This window comes from Aythya fuligula, chromosome 2 (genome assembly GCF_009819795.1).
Source record: "Aythya fuligula isolate bAytFul2 chromosome 2, bAytFul2.pri, whole genome shotgun sequence".
NCBI classification, from domain to species: Eukaryota; Metazoa; Chordata; class Aves; order Anseriformes; family Anatidae; genus Aythya; species Aythya fuligula.
The window spans coordinates 29,101,171-29,125,505 of NC_045560.1; the positions used below are offsets into that span (position 1 = coordinate 29,101,171).

General features: G+C 36.7%; 1 protein-coding gene across 6 annotated transcripts in view; it reads right to left on the reverse strand.

The window, feature by feature from the left end:
* THSD7A (thrombospondin type 1 domain containing 7A) overlaps positions 1 to 24,335 on the reverse strand; it is a 295,397-nt gene that overhangs the window by 252,294 nt on the left and 18,768 nt on the right. For 5 of the 6 annotated variants that reach the window (XR_004252908.1, XM_032181674.1, XM_032181675.1 and 2 more), the window contains exon 2: positions 1,449 to 1,560. The gene's annotated coding sequence lies outside the window, so the exon portion shown is untranslated. Of the gene's footprint in view, positions 1 to 1,448; positions 1,561 to 4,934; positions 4,971 to 24,335 lie in introns of those variants that run through there. The other variant, XM_032181672.1, reaches the window with a different exon arrangement.

Sequence of the window (24,335 nt, forward strand, 5' to 3'; positions counted from 1 at the left end):
TAAAAAATAATAATGGAAAAAAAAAAAAAGGTTTTAGAATATTCATAACAGTATGGAGAAAGTCTGATTTATGTAGGAAAATAAAAAAGTATCTTAGTGTTTGGAATAATTTACAGGTTTTACTGGTATAAATTTTGAATGACAACACATCTGTCTGTTAGGACAACCAACTGTCAATAACGCAACAGTTACACTATCATATGCATTGCAAATTTTTTACACTTGTATAATAACAGTTTTAAAGATGCTTGATAGGATTTTTTCTTAGTAGTTTTCAGACAATTCTGCCATATCTGTCTTCCATGAGACTTTTTTTGCCATCATTTTTATAATTTTCATAGGATTTTGTCCAATAATTCTTATATGAAACCCAATAAACTTAGAGTAATTTTAACTGCTTATAACCCTCTGATTATGAAAATAAAAAGTGTCCAAGTTATCGTGAGGCTAGATCTTCCATGTATGGTGGAAAACCAAATGAATTAAAGTGAGTACATAAAAATGACTTGACTGGTTTTTGCTTACTGAAATATCAGTCATTAAAAAGTGTTACCTTAGGAAGACTACTGACTCTGTCAAAACACTGGCTCCACAAAAAACTCTTGGCTTTGTCCTGAAAGACCATAAAGTGGCAAAAAAAAATCATGCTATTTTAGAGAAAATAATTTTTCATCTCCTGATTAGAAATTAATCTTTTCAACCTTGGTTGAAAATGATTTATGCTGAAACTGATTTATGCTCAAACTACATATACACATAAGTTGCTGAAGAAAAGAATCACAGAATCACAGAATTTCTAGGTTGGAAGAGACCTCAAGATCATCAAGTCCAACCTCTGACCTAACACTAACAGTCCTCCACTAAACCATAACTCTAAGTTCAACTTCTAAATGTCTTTTAAAGACCTCCAGGGATGGTGACTCTGAAAAAACAGAACAACATTCTTCTGCTGCCATAATTACTTTTTTAGTCAAAGGTAATTTCTCTGAGACAGATTCACTTCTGACAAACTGTGCAGACTCACAATCAATTTTTGACTTGAGACAATCTAAGTGCACAACAGCCAGTTAGCTATTATTGTCTAGGGAACAGTCTTATTTACTCAGACATATTTATAACTGGAACAAAAATATAAACCTAAAACTCTCAACATTTAATTTAGACAAACTGCAGTTTACTGTTATCCTCTTCAGAATCCTGTCAGCTTTCTTAGTCTACCTGTAAGGCTAGACTTACATACCTTATGTAGAATACTGTAACTCTATTCATAAACTTTGTTATGAAAAAATAACTGCTACTGATTAAAAAAAAAAAAAAAAAGTTTTAAGTTTTCTGTAGGAAGTATCCAAAACTTGTTACGAGAGAGACCATCTAGTATTCTACATGGAATTCCTCCAGGTTTAAAAATTTAAAAATAAATTTTTAAAAATAAAAGAAGCTAAACATACCTTTCTGCTACAGGATTCATTCTCTGTTGCCGAGGAACTTCACGAATGACATGATTCCACTGTAGTCATAAAATCTGGACAGACAACCCCTTGCAGTGAATTTATAAGAAAGCTATAAATAAGCAGATAAAAGGTCAAAAGGTAAAAATTAAACAAGTTGCCCATACAAGTTGCTCTGATGATTCACTAAGGAGAGGGATGGTGTGTTGTGATGATCTAAACTACGTACAGCAGGCAGTAAATTCAGTATTTATATTTACAAGAACAGATGACAATAAGTTTATTTTAATAGCTCTCCCTCCATTTCCAAGCTTACTTTGCCACACATGACCCTGGATGCTTTCTAATTTCCCTGAATGGCCCAATGTTCAATTTTGCATAGCTTTATCATGTCTGGAAGGTCATTCCACACATTTTTTGTGCGTGTGAAAGACTGCTGCCACGCATCTGTTTTGAACTTTTTTTCCTCCCTTTATTCCATTTATGCCATCTGATCACATTACTTATATCCTTCTCAAAGTTCTAATTTAAGAGGACATTTCTCTGAATCATGATTTAGCCTTGCCCATATGTTTCCAGATGCATTGAAAGAGACTTTTATTTTCAGTCTGTAGCTATGTTAGCAAATAGAAAAGTTTGTTTAAAAGTTAACAGTCTGTTACCTGTCAGTGATTACTACACCAAATGATTAAGATTAAATCTTTACAGAGGCTTATTAAAATAAAGAAAAAGTGCAGACAAATAAACAGGGCCAGGCAACCAATTGGTACAAATTTAATATATTAAGTATGGCGCATTGCCACCAAATAATGAACAATGATTCTGCATTCAAACAATGACAAAGTTCCCTTGGCTACCAGAAATATGCCAGCTAAACAGAAATAAATAAATAAATAAATAAATAAATAAAAACATAACTATCAGTACTATCTTTTACTCCATTTACTCTATGTTACTGGTGAGATCTAGTTGCATTTCTTTTGCCAGAGTTTAGGAACACCCTCAGCTTTATTGCTCACGTAACCTCTCTCTTCTCTTTTTCTCTCTGAACACAGAAGAGCATAACATGTTAACTTAAAAAGATGGACCATGATGAGGACAACTTTCTCCTTAGTTGCATCCATCTTTGCTATATTGAGAAAACTCAAGCTTTTGCATCCAGCATTAGGATTATACCTAATCTAATTTGAGATCTATTTTAGTTTGTGCTGTTAAAAAAAAAAAAAAAAAAAAAAATCAATGTCAGAAAATTTACATGTAGTCAAAACATTTTGTTATTAGGTTTTAACATAATCTAGATCTTACTATACAAATCATTCCACATATAAGATTTAACATTGTCATTTTATTCTGACTTTCGTAAAAGAACTGCAGTAACAAGATGCAATTGTCTTTTCCTTTGCATCCTCATAGTTTGTTTTTTTTTTTTCTTCTTTCTTTAAGGTATTGAAGAACCATTTGTTCATCTGGTTCATTATACTTACCCAATGAATGACAATAAAACACACACAGGAGATGCGTGTTTTATCTTAATGAAAATTAACCTCAGAGTAGTCTTACTGATATCTTGAGATAAAGGCCACTTAAATATTCTAAATGATTTTTCCACCAAATTGACAATGTCCTCCTCTCACCCACATTATAATAAAATGCCCACAAGCCCTTACCATATAAAACAGTTTTCACTAGAGGATGGATTGCCTATTCTTGACATTTCAAAATTAGTGAGTTTACATCTAAGGATTCAGTAACAGTTCACATTATTCAGTAACTGTTTATGGCTTTTTTTTTATTATTATTATTTGATAAATGTGAAATAAATATCAACAATTACAAATTCAGACTCTTGTTCCCTCCTAAGGTCAAAGCAGAAATGTTTTAGATTTCAGCCATAAGGTCAATAAATTCTATCAAGACTCACATGAGAGCATTATTTAAAGAAAATTATCCCTAACAAAAGCAGAGAATCGCATTCCTGTGACTCATAAATGTAACCCTCATGTCTTATGTAACTCCAATGATTTAATGTACCCGACAGTTGATGTAGATGTTCTTCCCAACCACTCACCCAATAACTAAACTTTAATTTTTCAAAAAAGAAAATGTAGTTCTGAACCTTTCACTAGTAAAGTAAATAGTGGTGTCACAAATAGAGTTCAGAAGAAACGCGTATTCAGTAAAAGGCTGACATTTGGTGTCATTTACAAAAGAATCCGCAACAGATTGTACGAAGCAAACATACAGACACCTGAAATTAATTGCCAAGAACACAAATCCCTCAACTTGCAAACAGAAACCTGAATATTAGAATAATATAAGTATCTTAGTTTCCTATTCTAATACGCAGAAGATCATGAGGTAAAAACAATGTTTAACAAATGCACTTTGACTACATATGATTCCCTGATCAGTGTATTCATTACATTACTTCATTAGATCACAACACTTGTACCAATAATACCATGAATGGTGCATTTTTACATTCTGTATTTTCTGTGTAGATCCCTTAAATACATGTAGACTTAGATTATAACATCTAGAATTTTCACCTTCTGTTCAGTAACATACTGGATCAGGTAATATATTTACACATAGCTAGGCCCTCTTGACAGAAATTATACTTTTCTAACATACATGTGACCACATATGCACACGCATTTTTGACAATATGCTTTTTCCTTTTCCTCTTTTGGGCATAACAGTATTAGAAACGTGTTCATTAATAATAATGAATAATGGCATTGGAAGGATTTCTTCAGATTTATTTATACAATGTGTGGCTTCTTGGACCCAAGTAGGCTTTTGTACAAACATTACTGATACCATATCTAAGCATCTTTAAGTGATGCTGAAACGAAAAATAGTCTGTTTTTTTTAAAAAAACATTACCAAATATTCTTTGTAGAGATATCTGTTCATCTTAACAGAGAGAAAATGACAGGGAGCAGGGCAGAAGGGTAGGAAGTTAGGTGAATGAGTAAAAGGTAATATTAAAGTGAACACCATGTTACAAGACCTGCAAGGTCCTGATACAATGCTAGTGGAAGCAAACTTGAAAGAAATGAGATTTTGTCTGTGCATGTTCTGTGTTCTTTGCACAGTGGGGAGATTCTATTTCTAGCCTTCATACTGATATTATGTCACCCTTGCCACTCCATAAAGAATTTCCATTTCTATCAGTTACAGCACACTGTACCCTTTGCCTACTTGTTTAAAGAAAATGAATAAAGTACTTTCCCATATGAAAATGAGATCTGCTACCCTTTATTATTATTATTATTTGGAACAGGCAGACAGGCAAACACTGAGGGACACCAGTGTGAAAATTTACTAACATCACCATCCCAATTACTCGAAGGGCCAACATGGATAAATAAAAAAGGCAACCATCTGCCACAGCATTTACTGAGAGAATTTAATGAAACTTTCCTTTTTCTCTGCCTTTGTTATACTTACACAGAATGAAGATATGAAATATTTCAATACCTTTTCATGTCTTCACATCATTAAATTTCAGATGACTATCTAGTCTGCTTTGTATCCAATTTTGTTGCCACTGGCTCCAGGAAAGAGTGAAAACGCTCCTGTGGGACTTCACCTAATGATTCTTTCACATTTTACTGCAGGGATTGACACAAATGGAAAAACAAAAAATGAAAATAAAAATATATTGGAGATTTTCCTCCATAAAATAACACTCGTTGCTTTGCAATTTGAATGTAATTTGGAATGCATCAAGAATTTTGACCATAATTTATATGTGCCAACTATATGTTAATTAATTCTGATGACATTAAAATAATCTCCCATTTTGTTGCTATCGTACACCAAAATATATAAAAAATCAATTCATTCCTACTAGATGTTATTTCAAACTACTTAGAAAAGGATATTACATGATTAAATTTCACAATAATATTCCACAAGGAGAAAGATCTAAACAAGCTCTTCTATAGACCATGAAAAACAGTCACTTGAACTCCCTAAAAAATTAGTTTTCAAATATAAAACGTTGTGCTCTCGATAATAGCTAAAAAAAAAAAAAAAAATGTTTTAAAATGTGTAATAGTAAAAATATTAAATGGGGCACCATAATTTATATTTGGATCTCATTTCGATGTAGATTCAAGTGATTGAACAGATTAACATGACCCACAACTATTTTTATGTTACTTGATGTTTTTAACATCTAACTAAAGAGACAATGAAGGGTTAAATGTTGACATGTGGCTAAACTGAGCATTAATTAGCAAAGTACATGCATACACGCAGATACAGCTTAATGAAGCATTCTCCTAACAATACTGTGACCATAACAAGAGCTATTTCTCTTTATTATCATAGACCTACTGTTAGACTGCTGCAAATTTTAACCTCAAACATATTACAATTGCGGCCATTTCATGGAAGTCCTGGTAGTCACTGCTGTTCAATTCATGTTTGGTCCTGATAGCAATTTAAAACCAAAACAAGTTGCTGCATATCACCCCTAAGATGAGCATGTACTTCAATGAGCCCTTCATATCAAGCACACAAAAAATAGAAATAAAATAAATTAAAATAAATTCATTGTCACTTTTCTTGTTTTTTGATTGACATGTGTGTACAGGGTTTAATGGTTTTTCTGTGCAGAATTGAAAGTATAAAACCTATGTAAACCTGGAAAACATATGCTCATTAAGTGGTAAACTAAAATATTCCAATCCATTATACCCTGGAAACAGAGTAGGCTTTTTAAACAATGTACAGGGATTTAACTACAGAATTCATTAAAATTAATTCAAGTCATACAGCTAAAATTTACTGCCATTGAAAAAGTTATCTTTAAAACAAATCCAATAAAATTTAAGTACAAGCTGTGGTGCCTGAATATTTTAAATATTTGCTGGACATAAAAATTGTTGTGAGGTGACAGCATAAAGCTGAAGGACAAACACAGAGCTCTACAATGTGTGTGTCCAGTAATCATGGCAATACATTATTATGTAAGTTATAAATGTCTAATTACTTGTGTTCTTTTATTTCATTTATTTTGACCACTTAAACTGTCTCTAAAGTGCCTATCTACATTTGCATTTTAATGAATAATAATTGATATTTATTCAGCACATTCTATTTGCATCGCAGAGTTTCATTTAGAGATTAATATTTCTTATTACCTAAAACAAACTATTCATAGATATTCAAGATCTGGGAATTACTAGTGAGTGAGCAAGACACTGTGGGTAGCATTATAATTTGGCCAAGCTGTTGGCTTCAGTTTTAGCTGTTGTGTTGCAGTTACTGTCAGTGGGACACCTGGTCTTTAGGAAGTTACATTGCAGTTCCAGGAAGATGAAAAATTAAAAACACAGCTCACTGAGATGCCTAAAGGAAGATTTCAACTTATGCCATTCTTGCCCGAATAAGGTCTGTAAATCACCCAGGAGAAATGAGTGGTAATCACTGTTTTCCCACAGTAATACTTATCAGAAAGAAAACATTGATCAAAAATGAAAAATATAATTTTACCAAATACCATAAGGCTTATGCAAGTTTGTGAATCAGACTGTCAGGTATATATCATTCATAATTGTGCAAATCCGATGAAGATCAGCAAAAAGATGTAGCATTAATTCCAGATAGTGCTTCCACCTGGGTTAGTTTATTTGATTTCTGGTTTAGACAGTTATAATTCAGTAGGCATTCCAGTGATTTCCTGGGTTTCTCTGGCTCTTTTTTTAGGGTAAAATTAATAAAAAGGAAACTTTACTGCCACAGTAAATATCATTACAAAGTTTGCAGCTGTGAATATTCACAATATAGAGAAACAAATTCACACAAATGCAGAATTGACGTATGGATTTCATATTCATGCCTGGTTCTCTGGCAGATCAGGTTTAAATGTCAGGCTTCTGTGAAGAGACATCCTTTTCTGTAAACACAAACACACTGAAATTAATCTTCTCACTCATGTGTTTTTCTCAGGAAATTCATATTCCAGCAATTTAGAAGGTACAATTATTAGTACTTTCAAAGTATTTTTTGTTCTTTGCTCATATGCTTCACTATTTCCTAGGATAATGTCAAACCTAATCTAAAATAAGCACTTTTGCAATGGGTCACCCTAAATCTAAAAGCTGTCCAGTGAAGGCTGCACACCAAACTGAATCTATCTTCAGATTAATCTTTTCTCATACACATAATCTAAAAACAGACATTATGTGGTAGATGCTTCAACTAGTCTCCTAGGCAATACAGCTTAAGGATGAAGTAAATCAATCTCCAAGTAGACATCCAGAATAAATAAAACACACCCTGAAGTGCTTTTTTGTCCTCTCTGGCTGTAACTGGAGTTTACAGTGCCTAACTCAGCCATGCACACCTACATGTACACCATAGACAGTGAAAACATCTCTCTCTTTATGAAAGATAGTAACAAACATTGTAAACCTTGATAGAAGTAACACAATATTTAAAAACACATGTTGTGAAGACATTCTGCCTTAAGAAGGCTGCAGGCAGAGGAAAGTACCCTAAAGGCTAGAGCCAAAAATGTAATCAAATCAAGATAAGACACTACAAATATTTTTAAGGAACTTGGGAAAGATGAGGAAGGATATTACTATATGATATCCAACAGTATAATCTCTGGGAACAAGGATTATCCAAAAAAGAAAGCTAGGATCAAGCCACGTAATCCCTAGTAAGAGAAAATAATGTTCTCAAACAGCTTGCTCTAGATATTTCCTTTAGAGATACGAACAGAAAAAGTGCAGTGCTCAGAAGATTGCAGGTCAGATTGAACAAGCTCAAAAGCTAGATAAGATATTGGAGCTGATAAGGAGATCCAATACTGTTAAGTATACTATTAAAACAACTCCTAATTTAAAATAGATCTTTGTAAATTCGGTCTATTATTACAAACCTAGATTTTTAACTAAACATGTTTTTTTTTTTTACCCAATCATCACAGAAACACAGAATCATAGAATTTTTTCCTCATCTTTCATAACTAAGTTCGCCCCCTCCCCACATCCAGTAAAGGCTGGAGATTCTCCTTAGTCCTCCGTTCTGCATTAATGTATTTGTAAAATCATTTTTTGTTGTCTTTGATGGCAGTTGCCAGATTGAGCTCCAGATGAGCTTTGGCCTTCCTAATTTTATCCCTGCACTGCCTCGCAACATCCTTATAGTCCTCCCGAGTGGCCCGCCCTCTTTTCCAAAGATTGTAAACCCTCTTTTTCTCCCTAAGCTCAAGCCACAATTCTCTGTTCAGCCAGGCCGGTCTTCTTCCCTGCCGGCTCGTCTTTGGGCACATGGGGACAGACCGCTCCTGCACCATTAAGATTTCCTTCTTGATGAGCGCCCAGCCTTCCTGGACTCCTCTGCCCTTCAGAACCACCTCCCAAGGGACTCTGCCAACCAGTTCCCTGAACAGTTCAAAGTCGTCCCTCCGGAAGTCCAATACAGCGGTTTTACTGGTCCACTTCCTGGCTTCTCCAAGAATGGAGAACTCTACCATTTCATGGTCACTCTGCCCAAGACAGTTTCCAACCACCACATCTCCCACCAGTCCTTCTCTGTTTGTGAAGAGAAGGTCTAGCGGGGCACCTCCCCTGGTAGGCTCACTAACCAGCTGCATCAAGAAGCTATCTTCCACGCTATCCAGAAACCACCTAGACTGCTTTCTCTGGGCTGTGTTGTGCTTCCAGGACATACATGTATCTGGGAAGTTGAAGTCCCCCACAAGGACAAGCGCTGACAATTTCACAACTTTTGTCAGCTGCCTGTAGAACTCCTCATCAGTCTCCTCGTCCTGGTTCAGCGGTCTATAACAGACCCCCACCAGGATGCTTGCCTTGTTGGCCTTCCGCTGATCCTAACCCATAGGGACTCAACCTTATCATTCCCAGCCTCAAGTTCCACGACATCCAAACTCTCTCTGATATAGAGAGCCACACCACCACCCCTTCCATTCTGCCTGTCCCTTCTGAAGAGCCTATAGCCAGACATTGCAGCACTCCAGTCCTGAGAGCGGTCCCACCACGTTTCCATGATGGCAACCAAGTCGTAGCCTGCCTGCTGCACAATGGCTTCCAGCTCCTCCTGTTTGTTACCCACGCTGCATGCATTAGTGTAGATGCACTTCAGTTGGGCCATTGCCTTCTCTCCCAGCCTTGCCATTGTTCCCCCTGGCACAGCTCTAACAAGCCTTGTTTCAGCCCCGTTCCCCTTCTCACCTAGTTTAAAGCCCTCTCAATGAGCCCCGCCAGCTCCTGGTCCAGGATCCGTTTTCCCCTTAGAGATAGGGACCCATCTGTGGCCATCAGGCCGGGTGCCGAGTAAAGCACACCATGGTCAAAAAAAAAAACACAAAATTTCTGTATTGGCACCAGCCTCTGAGCCATGCGTTTATCAGGTGGGCTTTCCGTGTCCTCTCTGTACCCCTCCCTGCCACCGTAGGGATGGATGAAAACACCACCTGTACTCCCACTCCATCCACTAACCATCCCAGTCCCCTGAAGTCCCGTTTGATAGTCTTCAGGCTTCTCTCTTCAATGTCATCCTCTTTTAATAGTCCAGGCTGTCAGTGATAATAGTCAGAGGGGCGAACCAGGTTGGGAAGCTTTCTGGCAATGTCCCTGACCCTGGCCCCAGGGAGGCAGTAGAATTCCCTATGGGTAGGGTCAGCCTGACAAACAGGACCCTCTGTTCCCCTGAGAAGGGAGTCGCCCACAACAGTCACCCTTCTTTCTGTACTGGTGGAGGCAGTCCTGAGGCATGGAATCGGCTTCCTCACCCTAGGCATCCTCCTGGGTAGACTTTCTACCTCTTCCTCAGCTACTGGTCTCTCAAGCTCCAGGGCCTCAAACCTGTTGCATAAGGGCACCCAGGAAGGTGGGGCCAGCGGGGGAGAGCATCGCCTGCAATGTCAAGCAGGGACCTGTTTCCATTCCTCCTCAACTCCTAGGTCCCCTGCCTCTGCCCAACAGCAACAGGGCAGGGGGTCCACCCCCATTTCGGGTGTCTCACCCCGGTGCCTGTCCTTCAGGCCACACAGGGAGTTGCTCCACAAGTGTATCTCGTGCTCATGCTCCCTGATATCCCTCAACCTCTTGACCTCCTCCTTGAGTTATGCCAAGAGGCGGACCAGGTCATCCACCTGCTCGCACTTCACACACACAGTCTCTTTGCCCCCCCGCAGGTGGCAGCAACAGGCTCAGGCACTCCCTGCACCCGGAGACCTGAACTGCCGCAGTTTTGAGCAGGCAGTCGGTCTGGGTGTGTACAGTCTTCTGGAGAGCACACTGTGCCTGGTGTACACCATTGTAGCTGAGCTAGCGGTAGACCACTGTTAGAGGAGGTGTTTGTATGGGCGGGGGGGCACGCCCTGCCCTTCCTGCTCGCCCTGCCTGCGCGAACTGCAGTGCCACTCCCTTCTCACGCACCACGCCCTGTTTGCCGGTTGCGGTCACTCAGGCTCTCTAGGGGCAGCTTTTGAACGGCCGGGCAGGGGGCGCTGCTGGCTCCACCTACGCCTCGTTCTCGCCTCATTCACCTCCTTCGCGAGAGCTGCTGGGTTCTGGCATCTCCCTCGAGTGGGCTCGGTGCCGGAAAAATTAGCCCTGCCTGTCTGATCCCCCACTTCACTGCAGAACGCGTCTGCCCCGAAGCTGATCGCCTCTCAATGACTCAGATGCATCATTCCATCAGACAAAGTGCAACTCAAGAAAGGATCATCGACATCCACTACCCAAGAGATTGCGCTGAGCTCCTACAACCTGCCTGGCAATCCGCTCTGCTAAAACAAGGTTAAACAAGAAGAGCTATTGTGCTGTGGCTAACTTGGTCAGTATAAGCCTGTTACATTTGGCAAGAAGTATCATAACAGTGAAGGGAGCCTACATTACAGGCCCGTTTTTCACCTGCTTAAAGCTTTTTTGTTGTTGGCTGCAACCTGTATGTTTTTCTGGAACTTTCTCTCTTACCTTTCTTGCAGTTTTCCATACTCAACATTTAGTCCAATGAAGAGGCTGAAAATCAAGGAGGTGCTGACTTAAAAATATTCACAACGTTTAAGACAGAGGTTACAACACAATTATGCTTTTTTTTTTTTTTTTTTTTTTTTTTTTGTTTGAGAGAGAGAGAGAATTAAAATGAGATAAAAGAAGTAAGATCACAGGATCGCAGTACCCAGCGGATTTAAAGAATAAATGTAATCATTACATAGTATGAAATGGTCTCTGAATTACAAAAAATCTGGAACCTTTTATAAAATTATTACAGTGATACATTGGAGTGTTTCTGATTCAAAATATCAGAGCACTAATATTGAGTGACATCTTTGCCCTTATTCATCTTAATAAATGATTGCGGCATGGAGATACATAGTTCCCCACAGCTGGATCCCTACAGCTTTACACAGTGGTTCTAGGAAAGCAGTATGACTGCTAGGGAGTTTTTAGGATGAGCCTGCAGCAACTTTTAAGATATGCAGATAACTTTGCTAACACCAGAAAACATGAACATATGATACAGATGATGATGTATGGTCACTTGAAGAGAAATTGGACTTAAGATTAGTAAAGACAAGCCAAATATACCCTTATAAGCTGACAAAAAGAATGGTCTTAAACTAGCCAGCTGAACTTGATAACCATGAATACCAATGATTCTGAACATTTAGATGCAAAAGAGCATTAAGCCTGAAAACACTGATGAAGAAAAACATCTTATCACATTTTAGGCTGTTAACAGTACTAAGAAAGACTGATTTCAGACATGCAAGGCTTATATGAAAGTGGGACATGATCACTTATCTACAAAGGAAAAAATGCATTTGAAAAACATTAAAATAAAAATAACTAACTAAATGCCACAGGGCTAAAAAGAATACATGCTAGGAAGTATAAACAGAGATGCAGATACAAAGAAAACTGGGCAGACCTCAGTGGGCATGGCAATGTCTACATCCACTAAGTTAACTTAAACATCCTATGGGAGTCTGCCTGTGTAAAATCAATATTAAAAACAAACTGATAAAGACCAAGGGCTATTATTGGAAAAAGTACACATATACAGGATACCAAATGACACTTGAGTGACTTAAGAATGGCCAGGAGCTCTAAGCGCCCAGAAATCTGGCAGGAACCAGAGGAACACTGAAGATGTCTGAAGCAGAAAAGGGGAGTAGTACTGAAAAGACAGAAAATAACCAACATGAAGATAGACAAATTTATGATCATGTGCAGTTCCAATTAAATGCATTTGTGTTTAAAATATGAAGTACTGAAGTCTAGTCGAGAACAGCGCTGGACAGAGAAATTATCTTTATCAAAATCTTATTTGACTGTTTTCAGGAAAGCATAAGAAATAGCAGAAACCATTACTATGAGTTTCCAGATACGGCAGACTTTCTCATGTTTTGTAATGGCACAGATGCATCATTTAAAAACTACAACAATTCACTGTTCCTTTTCCATAACTCTTCTCCCCATGTCACCCCAAAAGAAAAGCCAAACACAGCCTTAACTGCTACTACATGCATCACTTCAAAAAACAAACAAACAAAAAAACACTTCTAAATAAATAGTCAAACAAGTTATACATTGCTTTTACCAAACTGACATTATTGTTCCCATACTTCTTCTTCTACGTGCTGTGATTTTTTTTTTATTTGAAGTTCTGCATATTGTGATGCCTGTTTTGTTGATTGATATTGCTCAAAAACTCTGAGGATTGAAGGACATTAATTAATCTTCATTTAAACAGTTTTTCTTTGTGCTTCATTGTACTTTCTAAGTTGTTACTTGGAAATTCATGCAGCAGAGGCTTGTTCTAGGTAGCACTGAATGGAGAGTTATGATGGCCTGAAGACCTAAGTGAGGAAAGGTTGGTAGTACAGGTCATACCTTCCCTCCAACTTCCACCCAAACTGGCTGAAGAAAGAGGCAGAGGAGGGTTTGAAATAAATAAATCAGATCCATCAAAAGAGCTAATTGCAACTTATATGTTGCTCTAGGCAGCCATTTCTGCTTATGTCACAATTTTAATAAACATACACAAAATGGTTGGGCTGTTTATCAGAATATGTCAGGATTCTTCAGGATATACAGTCATTTCTATCCATCTCTCAAATACAAACTTGCTACATAAATTGACAAATCCAAGTGAACATTTAGGCCAGATACTAGCAAAGTTTGTAAAGATTCTATTTAAAAGAGTCATAAATCTTTACATATTGTTATTTTCTCTATATAAAAGTAAATAAAATACAAAACTTTTGCAATGTATAGCTCAAAAACCAGCTACAGCAGTTTGATGTACATCTTGTAGCTGGTTAGTATGGGATATGCAAAAGAAAACAATTACAAAAATTGTTATTCAAGGGTCATTTGGATTTATTGTTCTAGAAATGACTGCTGAAGTTACTAAAAATTGTGACAGCACCCTGCAATCTGTGTAAATGCTAAAGCCAAATAAATAGCTATGAGACACTGGTGAATGTTTTTTCTAGCAAAGCAAAATGCTATAAAAAGACAATGCAAGAACATTTTTTTTATTTTTTTTTATTTATTTTTTAATTATTTTTATTTTTTAATTTCTTATTAAATTTATTTTTAATTTTTTAATTTCAAAAAATTGTCTCGTAATTCCTGGAGCCAGATGAGCCAAGACAGGGTGTAAATAAAGCCAAATAAAGCCCAAATCATACCTAATGTCACTGTGATTGACCACTCCAGGGGAAAAGAAAAAAAAAAAAAAACACAACCCTTCAGCAGAAAGAGATGGTGTGTTATCTGAGCTTCACAGCAAAAGCCCTTCTGAAGCATGATTAGGACACACGATACACACTCATCACAGAGTGTGTCAAGTCCTATATCCTATACATCCACCTCAGTGCACCTTTCCTAGAGATAAATGATTTCTAATTCACTGAAGAGGAATCCTTTACCACAGAGACTGGATAGGCTGAAAATACTGAGCATGTACGTTTCTTTGCAACACAACCAGGACTTCCAAGCTACTTCTTTATTTAATATCAGGAACCCCAGCCAAATATTTCATTGCATCTAACAGATACAGGTCTGTATGTATATTATATCTAACATATGCTTAGATACATACATATACACAAGTGTGAATATCGTTTGTAAGTAATTTTTACCTATACCTTGCATATTTAAAAAGGTCAAGTCTTCAGCCTTGATCTGGAAATAAACATTCCACAAAATCCATAGAAGACTGACCAGAATGTCTCCCAGAGGGTGTCTAAGGTTCCCAAGAGCCTATTTTGGTCCTGTTTGAACATCGTTGCTCTCAATTTTATTTGAAACTGAAAGTTTGCCCTTTTTCTATGAAAGCTACACATATGTCCCCAAAGGGACATTTTTTCCCAGTACTGTCAGGCAAGCAGACTGCAGCGAAACTTGAGAAGGAAGGTGTGCTCCCAAAATGTGGTAGATAGATTGTTCCATTGGGATTATCAGCATTTTCAGTGCAGAGCCAGCTCAAAGCTCATGCTTGTTTTAATTGAGAATTGAGAAGACAAAAGCATAGGCCTGTGATAGTAAGTACATACAATATCCCTGGAAATAATGAAGTCTCAGAAAACATTTAGCAATTTCAAGTAAATAAAAAGTAGGCATTCCATGACAACAGTCACGTAATGCTTCACATTCTTAAATTAGGAACTTCCGTAAGAAATATTATATAAAGGGACAGACGTATATAACATTAAAGCACAACAAAAAATAAATCTAATAATACACATTTACATCTAAAACTATGTAGTACTGGCATAGTATTAGGGGGAAAAAAAAGAAAAAAAAAAAGGCAACAACAACAAAAGTAGCTTGAAAGACTCATATTATTACTCCAAAATTTGGGTCAGAGAATGCTACCATCTCCAGTAGATCCACAATTTTTAGTTTCTTTAACTTCCAATTCCAGCAATAGAGGTTCCAACCAACATCAGCTTAAAATGCAAAGAATTAGAATGTATTTTTTCTTTTGTCAGAGCATAAATTCAGGCCAAAGGTCATCATTTTTCCTCCCTAGGGAAGGTTTAGTAATGCTTATTGTCCCATTTTATCAAATTTAGCCCACAGCAATTTGCTTCTATTATGGTGCATACCTAATATTGCTCACGTATTCAGCCTAGATTATTTACTTTACTGGAACTCCTTTCAAGAATTAACTGATTAATATGAGCACACAGTCTTAACTGTGGCTACAGAATTAACATACTCACCAAACAAATTCTCCTAGCAAGAGATTTTGTTGTTGTTGTTGGGCATACAAAGGCCTTTAAAACAATTCACCACACATTAAAAAAAGAGTAAAACAGTGATAATTTTCATCACACACCCTCGTGATTTTAGGAAAGGAGTGAATAATATTAGACTATTATTCTCAATAAAAGAATATATGCTAACAGAGCATACTAAACAATTTCTGATCTCTACTGCTGAGTGCACTGAAGCTGACTGAACAACCCCAGATGTACAGTTTGGCTCATGGAGGTTATTCGCACTGCTAACTGAGATATATAACTCTGGCTTGCACCCTAGAGGAATCTACCTCCATTAAAAATTAGGGCTTTAGCTATTAATGTACTGCTTGAAGTAAATGTGAGATGTAGGAGAGGTAAATAGCTCCCAAAACCACTCTGAAAAAAAACTATTATTTGAGGTTTGCTATAATCAGAGAAAACAAAAACTACTAGCCAATGTGGACTTAAACAGGACTGTACAATAATTTTGTGGTGAAATGGAACTTCAAATGAAAACATTAACTTAAATGAGAGGACAGAATTTTGGGCTTTTATCTACTTTTTCTTTTATTTCACATGAATAACTGTAATTTCTATTCTTAACTCCTATACTAGTAATTTCTAACACCATAAAGTGACACACATCATGTTTCCACAAATAGTTCAGAGATAAATTTTATTTACAGATAACAATTCACTAATCTCTTATAAGATAGGAATCTTGCATTCATGCAAATAATCTAAAAGACAGAAACAGTAAATTCTGTCTTGTGAAATGTAATATAGAAATATGGTATTAATTTGTCACAGGAATTAGCACGGCCCTAGACTTCTTTTGTCAAAATGCCTTGAGTTACACAGAAAACTCCAGGCAATTTTCAAATACCCTAGAGCACAACTGTATCCTTGTATTACTTCTCCATTAATTGGAATCGTTAGTGAAGACAAATTCATCATATGCATCTAAAATCAGATTTTAAATAGTAAAAGTATACAATATCATAATTTACTTAAAACAAACAAACAAACAAACAAAAAAAACAACAACATAGGCTTTACTTAAAACTTTAAACTACACAAAACAGACTACCTACCTTCACAAACGCACATAGTCCATTTACACAAAATGCTACATTATTTTAAGGTACAATGTTTATTTCTTGATTAAATATTTAAATTTATTTTAATTCCAAATCAACTTTCTTACCATTCTTCAGTCAAGTGATGACAACCAAGTAACAATCTTTCTTTGAGTTACTGTACCAGTGGCACGTTTCACTACATACAGTATACTGAATTAAATTCTACCATGCTCCCATAATGTTGATCAAGGAAGGAATAACTACCAAGTCTAGCCACATAATGCAGTTCCTTCTGATTATTTAGGGCTTAATACATCATTCACATAACCATGTTATCTGACATTCGGGGAAGGAAAGGCAACACAGATAACCAATACTTTCAATTCAGCAATGTGTTCATGTGCGTGGATCCATGGCAGTCCAATAGAGGGGCAGGGGGACCCGGAGCAAGGACTGGGTCCAGGAACAGATGGCTTGGGCCCAGCATGATGAAATCAAAGGAAGCCCATGGCTGCTGAGATCAATGGCACTACTGTTGTACATTTGAGGAAGGTTGCCAGGACAATTGCAGCTGGGAACAGCTGAGAGGCAATAACATGGCTTTTGACAGTCACCAGTGCCTTGGTCCTTGTTCAGTGTTGCCAGATGAAGCCTCTTGCTGCCACATTGCCCCAGCCTGGATCAAGTGGCTTCCTGCAACTACATTCATGGTCACACATGGATGGATGGCTGGAGCAGGCACCACTGAACAGACTAAACAATAATTTAAAAAGTACTGAGGACTTGTTGAACAAGCATGCCAAGTAGAAATAATCTTTGTCAAGTTATTCCTGGGTTACATCCAGCAAAATATGCATCAGGGGTGGTCTGTTTATCACACGACCAAACAGCATCACAATTCACGAATTCATTACTAGCACAAAGCTGCACACAAACTTTTTATCTTCACTTGAGTTTTGTGATGGTGAGGCATAGAATAGGGATGTAAGAAATACACACACAAAACCCTTGTCAGCATAAGAATCATAAAACAATTTATCCTTGCTTATTTTGGTTTTAGTCACTCTAATGAGCGCACTATTCTCTTCAAACCGGCAAAGCTTCTTGCCTTAATGAAAACCCAATATTTCTCAGCTGGCACCAGGTAACTTGCTAAACACCCAAAAAGGGTATCTACTGAACAGCATGTAATAATTCAGTCACTCATTGATCCAGTGAGCACAAAACTGTGCTGAATGTAATGCTGTACAGCCAATACCTTTAATGAACACTTAAAATGATAACATTACTCTAAATTAAACAAAAATTGAGCTAACAGCCTGACTGTCTTGTTCTATGTATTTAGTGTTTCCTTTGGAAGGCTTAATTTCAAATTACCTTGATTATATATATACACATGTAATTACTATTATTTGGCGATATTATTGATGCAGGTGCCAGCAACATGAAACAAGCTGTGCTAAAATATAAACCAGATCTCTGTATAGAAGTTACAGAAGCTTATCAGTCAGCATCACAAAACTGGTTTCATATTTCTGCCTTGGACTCTGGAAACCTTAACCATTCCATTTCTGTTTATAATGGTGTCTTCCACAAATAGCTCAATCCAGACTCAGAACAGGTATCTGTAGAAATGTTAAACTACACTTGCTGTTCTGAAACATTTAGGAAATGAGAAAACATCTTTTTAAATATGAAATTAATCCCTGAGAAAGAGAAGCCAGCTCTTGTCTCAAGTATCTAAGCACAACACATTAACTTGTAGGCATGTAATGCTAGTACGAAGGACTACTGCAATCAGAATTGAGATCAATGAAAACAGCCTTTCACAATTGCACTCAGCAGGATGAAAGATCAAAACACTAACAGAAGATGCCAAAGCCAAAACTCAGGACACCAGTAACATGACCTTCACGAGATAATTTGATCTATGGCAACTTGAACACAGGAGATGGACACATCCTGTGACACTGGAAAACATAGCTAAGCTTTTTGTGTGGTACTTGTGCAGTATACTGATCATTGGTGCCACTAGGTATTAATATGAAAGCAGAGATATGAACTTTGCAATCAAGTTGTTTTTATTGGGTTTAAAACCTTGAGCAAAAAGGTTTGAGAATACAGATTGGCTCTAATGAATTGAATATTTGAATTATCAGTTTGGAGAAATATTCTTATGTCTTCATCTAATTACAACAGCTAAAAAAAAATAAAAAATAAATAAATCTGAATACTTCCATCAACTTTTTCATGCTATGCAATACTTTCCTGTCCAATTAGAGATGAGTCTTCTGCTTTTATAAACTGCATGGTACAATTTGGAAATTTAAGTTTCTAAATCAAACTACTTGACAAATTATTGGTCTCTCATCAGTCTTGTGCATGACAGAAAATATACAAATGTTTCAACATGACACTGCATCCCTTTTTAAAAGGATATTACATTGAGATTTTTGAAAGGTCATAATTCTTGACTACTATGAAGTTGGATAGAATGGGGAAAAAAATCTATTTTATGCATCTGTAACAATTAAGAGATTAATTTACAATCTTATGATTTTGATCACGGTTAGGATCCCTCATGAAGTAAATCCACAATGTAAGATATCTAAGATTTCTCCAAGAGCTACCTTACATGTGAAGCCCAAATAGGACCAAATCCTACTGAATGCCACAGTAGTTGGAGTATAGTGTTACTGATTTTGATAAATATGATAAGATACAGATAAATATGATAAATATGATATCTTTCATGATAAATATGAAAGATACAGAAAGTGTTATATAAAGAATAAATATAAGTATTTAAGATCAAATTAAATATAGCAAAAAATACTGAAAATTGGAGTTTGATCCAAGTTGCAGATTTTTTTTTCATAACAGACTGAAAGAAAACTGCTATATAACTAACACACTCCTACTGAATCTATTTAAACAGTAATGAAATAAAATACATGTTATTGTAGGGCAAAATTGATAATAACACAGCTTTAGCATGAGAACATTTTCTAGCAGGTACAGTGTAATCTACATCAGCTTTCAGAAAATTGTGGCTGTGTCTCAGTGCCATAAGCCGAAGTAAGAAGCTGCCTCCCAACACTGGCAGCTTCATGGCTGCAGCCCCTCCAGGCACTTCCAGCTGCTTTGGCCAGGCAGGTCCTGCACAGCTTTTGCATTTTACACTGTCTTTAAGGGTGTAGCAAAAACACAACTACCAAAATTCAAACCTGGGATGATTTTTATGAACTGCCATTGTACCTATATACCACTGCAGAAAGGTCTTTGAAAGGTCTACATGCATTTAAATTTTCAAACTGTCAGCAGTCTTTCTATTACAAATATCCACTGAAACAGTCTTTGTGTAAAAGCTATAAATGTTTAATCTTAAATTACAGCTGGATAATTCATTTTGCACTTTGATCTCACTCTCGTGGTATTAGGCATTTCCAGTGAAATATTACTACCTTCTTAATAAAAGCAAGCTTCAAACCATTTTAAGCCATCTCAGTTTCCACTGAAGTTTAGCTGCGTTCTATGAAATAAGCCAGACTGCAATAAAATAAAAGTCAAGACACATTATTGCCTTTTTATGGAGGAAAACAGACTATAAGCAAGAATCTAATTATATGGTTTTAACTGAATATAAGTATTGAATAGTACTAAAAGGACAAAATAATCTACCCATTTGGACGTCTGGACTATCTCCTGTAGAAATTCCCTCTGAGGCTTACTCCAATCTTTTGTGATTCATTTTAGAAGCCCCGTTCATAGTGCGCAACTTGCCATTAAAGTTTAAGTATCACTTTTAAGAAAAGCTCTTTGATACATGATATACAGTCTCTCAAAGCCTATTTGACAGGGTTCTGAAAGAGATTAAAACTAGCAGTAGTTTATACTGCTGCTCCGATCATAGCCCATGAATGCAGAAAACTATTTTTAGGAGCAAGCAGAAAATCTCAAGGCATAGGAAGGCTGTGTTCCACACCCCAACTCCCAAGCAACACCAAAGCTTTGTTGCCTTATCAAGAGACAACTGAGAGAGGGAGACTATAGTTTCTCTTCAGTTTTTCATCTCCTTGGAAAACAAGAGCCTCTCACCTTGCTCCTGTGCTGCAGGAGAAGCAGTAAGTCCCGCTTTCCAGATCTCCTGCTTGTCTCTGCCCTGGTCAGCATCTCCAACTGTCCTTACACTTCAGCTCATGAGTGTGAGATGTTGCCTCTCTCCTCCAGGGGCCAGCCAGGGCTTTAGCCCACTGCAGAGGAAGGCTTTGCTTTCTGAATTTTGAAATGCAGAATGTGAAACCTTGACTTGAGGACACCTCTTCTAGCACTAATGGATGTCTTTTTTTTTTTTTTTTTTTTCTCCCTGCTAAACAGCCCATGAAATTCCCTGGTTTTAGAAAACATTTCAGCATTTCAGGAATCATATTTGGGCACAGTGGGCAATACGTAGTTTTCGTACTGAATTATTAAAGATCCATTATAGCAGATAGATAATACGGAGTAGAGAATATATAAACTCAGGCCCAAATTACAGCAATGTGAGTTTCTTTGCAACCTGTGACACACCCCTGCATCTCTCTGATATGCTGTGCTGTCAGAAACTCATAGGGAAAATGGCACAGTCATCCTCCAAAACCCCAAAGGTGATTAAACGCCCTGTGCTTCTGCAGAAATCTCAATACTCCTCAACATTACTTCAGTCTTGCTTCACACATGAAAAAAGGTTCAGAGCAACACACGTGCGATCACTTCTGCCCAAGTGGAGTATGGCAGAGTGACTACAGATGTGGTGCAAGGACATACTAACAAAACGGCACAGATACACACTGAAATTCAGCTCTAAAGCTTACATTTATTTGGTTAATATTTTCAGCTCTACTACATATGCTTAAATAAGAAACGTTGGTTAGGAAATAACACTTTTCTATCTAAGACATAAAATAGGCTCATGTACTTTGCTCACTATATATTGTATATGTTGAGATAAATTCTCAATGATAAAAACTCAATCAATTGAATAAATGTTATACTATTATTTATGTTCTGATTGAAATGTTCCACAACATATTTCTGCTTCTATTTTAACAGTAACAAATATAGAAAAATAAAATTTAGTCTCACTCTGTGATAAATGTAAATTAGGACCAGGAGCTGGGTAAGCATTCGATCAACCATTCTCTTAGACTATAAATTAGCAAGATCCTTTCATTACTATCATTGCTCTAATATGGATTTTAATCTTATTTTTGCTTGGGCAATTGGTCAGCTAACTGTCTAGCTATTTGCACAATGAAATGCACATTTTTCAAAAACAATTAGGTTTAGACGGTAAAACAAGAGAAATGCTATGTATTAGATTATATCTAACAAGGTCTAAGAGCACTTCGCTTCAATTGGACATGCCTGGTTTGTTGCTTCTATGTTGAAAAAAAACCACTCCACTGCTACAGCATAGATTGTAGTGGATTTTAATAAACTCCAGTGAGTTACACCCAACAGCAGTCTCGCTGTTATCCATTAGTCATCTGAAACAAGAATATAACCAAAAACAGTACTTATCATTAGATAGCATATACATATTGATAAGTGTATGCCTATACTACATTTAAGGCACTGAAGAAGCCCCAAGACTTTCTCTGATTAAAAACAGTTCAGGAAAGCTTTTGTGTAATCTGATATTTTTCCTTCACTTACATACTATGAAAACAAAAAATTGGGTGGGGTGGGTTTGGGGGAAGGGAGGTAGAGGATGGTAGAGCAAGTATTAAAGTTTACACACAATATTACGATATTACTAATACTTATGAATTCAATGCTGCTAGCACCTCACTCAACAATTGCCCAATTTTAATCAGTAAGATTAACAAAATATTACTTATTGTGCTGAAACATGCTATTATTTCAACTGACATGCATACATACTCTTTAAAATAAAAATAAAACCCAGCAATTTAGAAAAAAAAAAAATTCAGTCTCTTCCCTCCTGTAGGCAGCTGCCTTCTAATGACAACTTTTGTTCCAGATCTTCAAAGTCGAGCAGGAGTTTTTCTGGGACAGCATGCCCTAATTAAATTCATTTGCTGTGGCCCATTTTTAAAGATTCAAATTAAACATTTTTGGTAGTTGAATGACAGTTTCTAAACTTATTTATTATGCAAAAAATGATTCTCCATAGACAGCAAATGGAATTTCAGCAAAAACACAATTCAGCAGTGTTTGTCAGTGTATTGACAAACACTAAAATGTAATTTATATTTCCCAATTTCAGCTATATACCAAAATTGTGTTGCTCTTGAAGAAGAGTAGGAAAAAAAAATACATAAAAGGAGGACTTTTAAGACAAAATTTTTCCTTAAAACATATACCAAGCTGAATTCCAGTCACACTCATTCAGGAGTGAGCATATCCTAGTAAATAAAATATCATATAATATAATAATTATATAATATAATAATAAAATAAATAATATCATATAATAATACCATATCATAGTAAACAAAACACTAAGTTTTAGAATATCATAATCTGGAAAAAATTTAGAACATATTTTTTTCTGTTTTGTGACCTGTAGGGAAAACATCGTATGGTTTACTGGCTGACAGTGATAGAGGAGGATTCAGAAGTCTTGGAAAGTCCTTGAACTCTTTGGAAGCCTTGGAAAGAATTCAGCTTCTGTTCAGTACTTCACCAAACTCTCAGTACTGCTACGTATCTTTTATTTTGTCTCATCAGATTTCTTTTATTTACAATATTTCTTACTTCTTTACCACTCATCACCATTCATTACTTTGGCATGAACAAACCAATCAACATTTGTAACTCTGTTCATTCCCACTACTCTGTCAGGGAATGAAGCAGCCAATTGTCAATTTTTACTACGGTAAATATTCTGGCTTTATGAAATATAAATTGTCCTCTATTTGTGTTGTGCAAAGTGTTGGCTATTAATGATTGTTAGCAAAGGTTATCCAGCAGTTTTCTGTCAATCCAGAGATATAAACATTATCCCCATGGTGACACCAACAAACCCTTGCCAGCTCATTGTTTCCTGGGTGCACCTGGAGCTGCACTCACCATCAGGTGAATGCTCTCCATGTGAGAACTAGCATCTTAACCCTGGGACATGAATGCCCACGTGAACAAGGTTCAAAGTGATCCTGGCACTCTAGGTTAATGAGGAGCTGAAGAAATTAGGTTAGATAGTTAAGGCTGTCCAGATGCAACTAGCTCCTTTATTAACAGAGGTGTATTGGCAGAGTACAATTTACAACACAGAAGTGATGAAAGCATGCCAACACCTGAAGAAGGACAAATGACTGTCATTCAGAAGGAAACAATATCACCTGAGAAGTGTGCAGACAAAAGCAATTACCCATAGGACTTAATTGACAAGCAAGCAAATGGTATAAACTAATATGACTACCTCCTATTTGCTTTATTTACAGCAATAACTGTCTTCATCACCCCTTTTAACCCATGGTTAATGATATTTTCCTTCCAAATGATGCAATGACTAAATATTTAAATACTTAGTAACTTTTTACA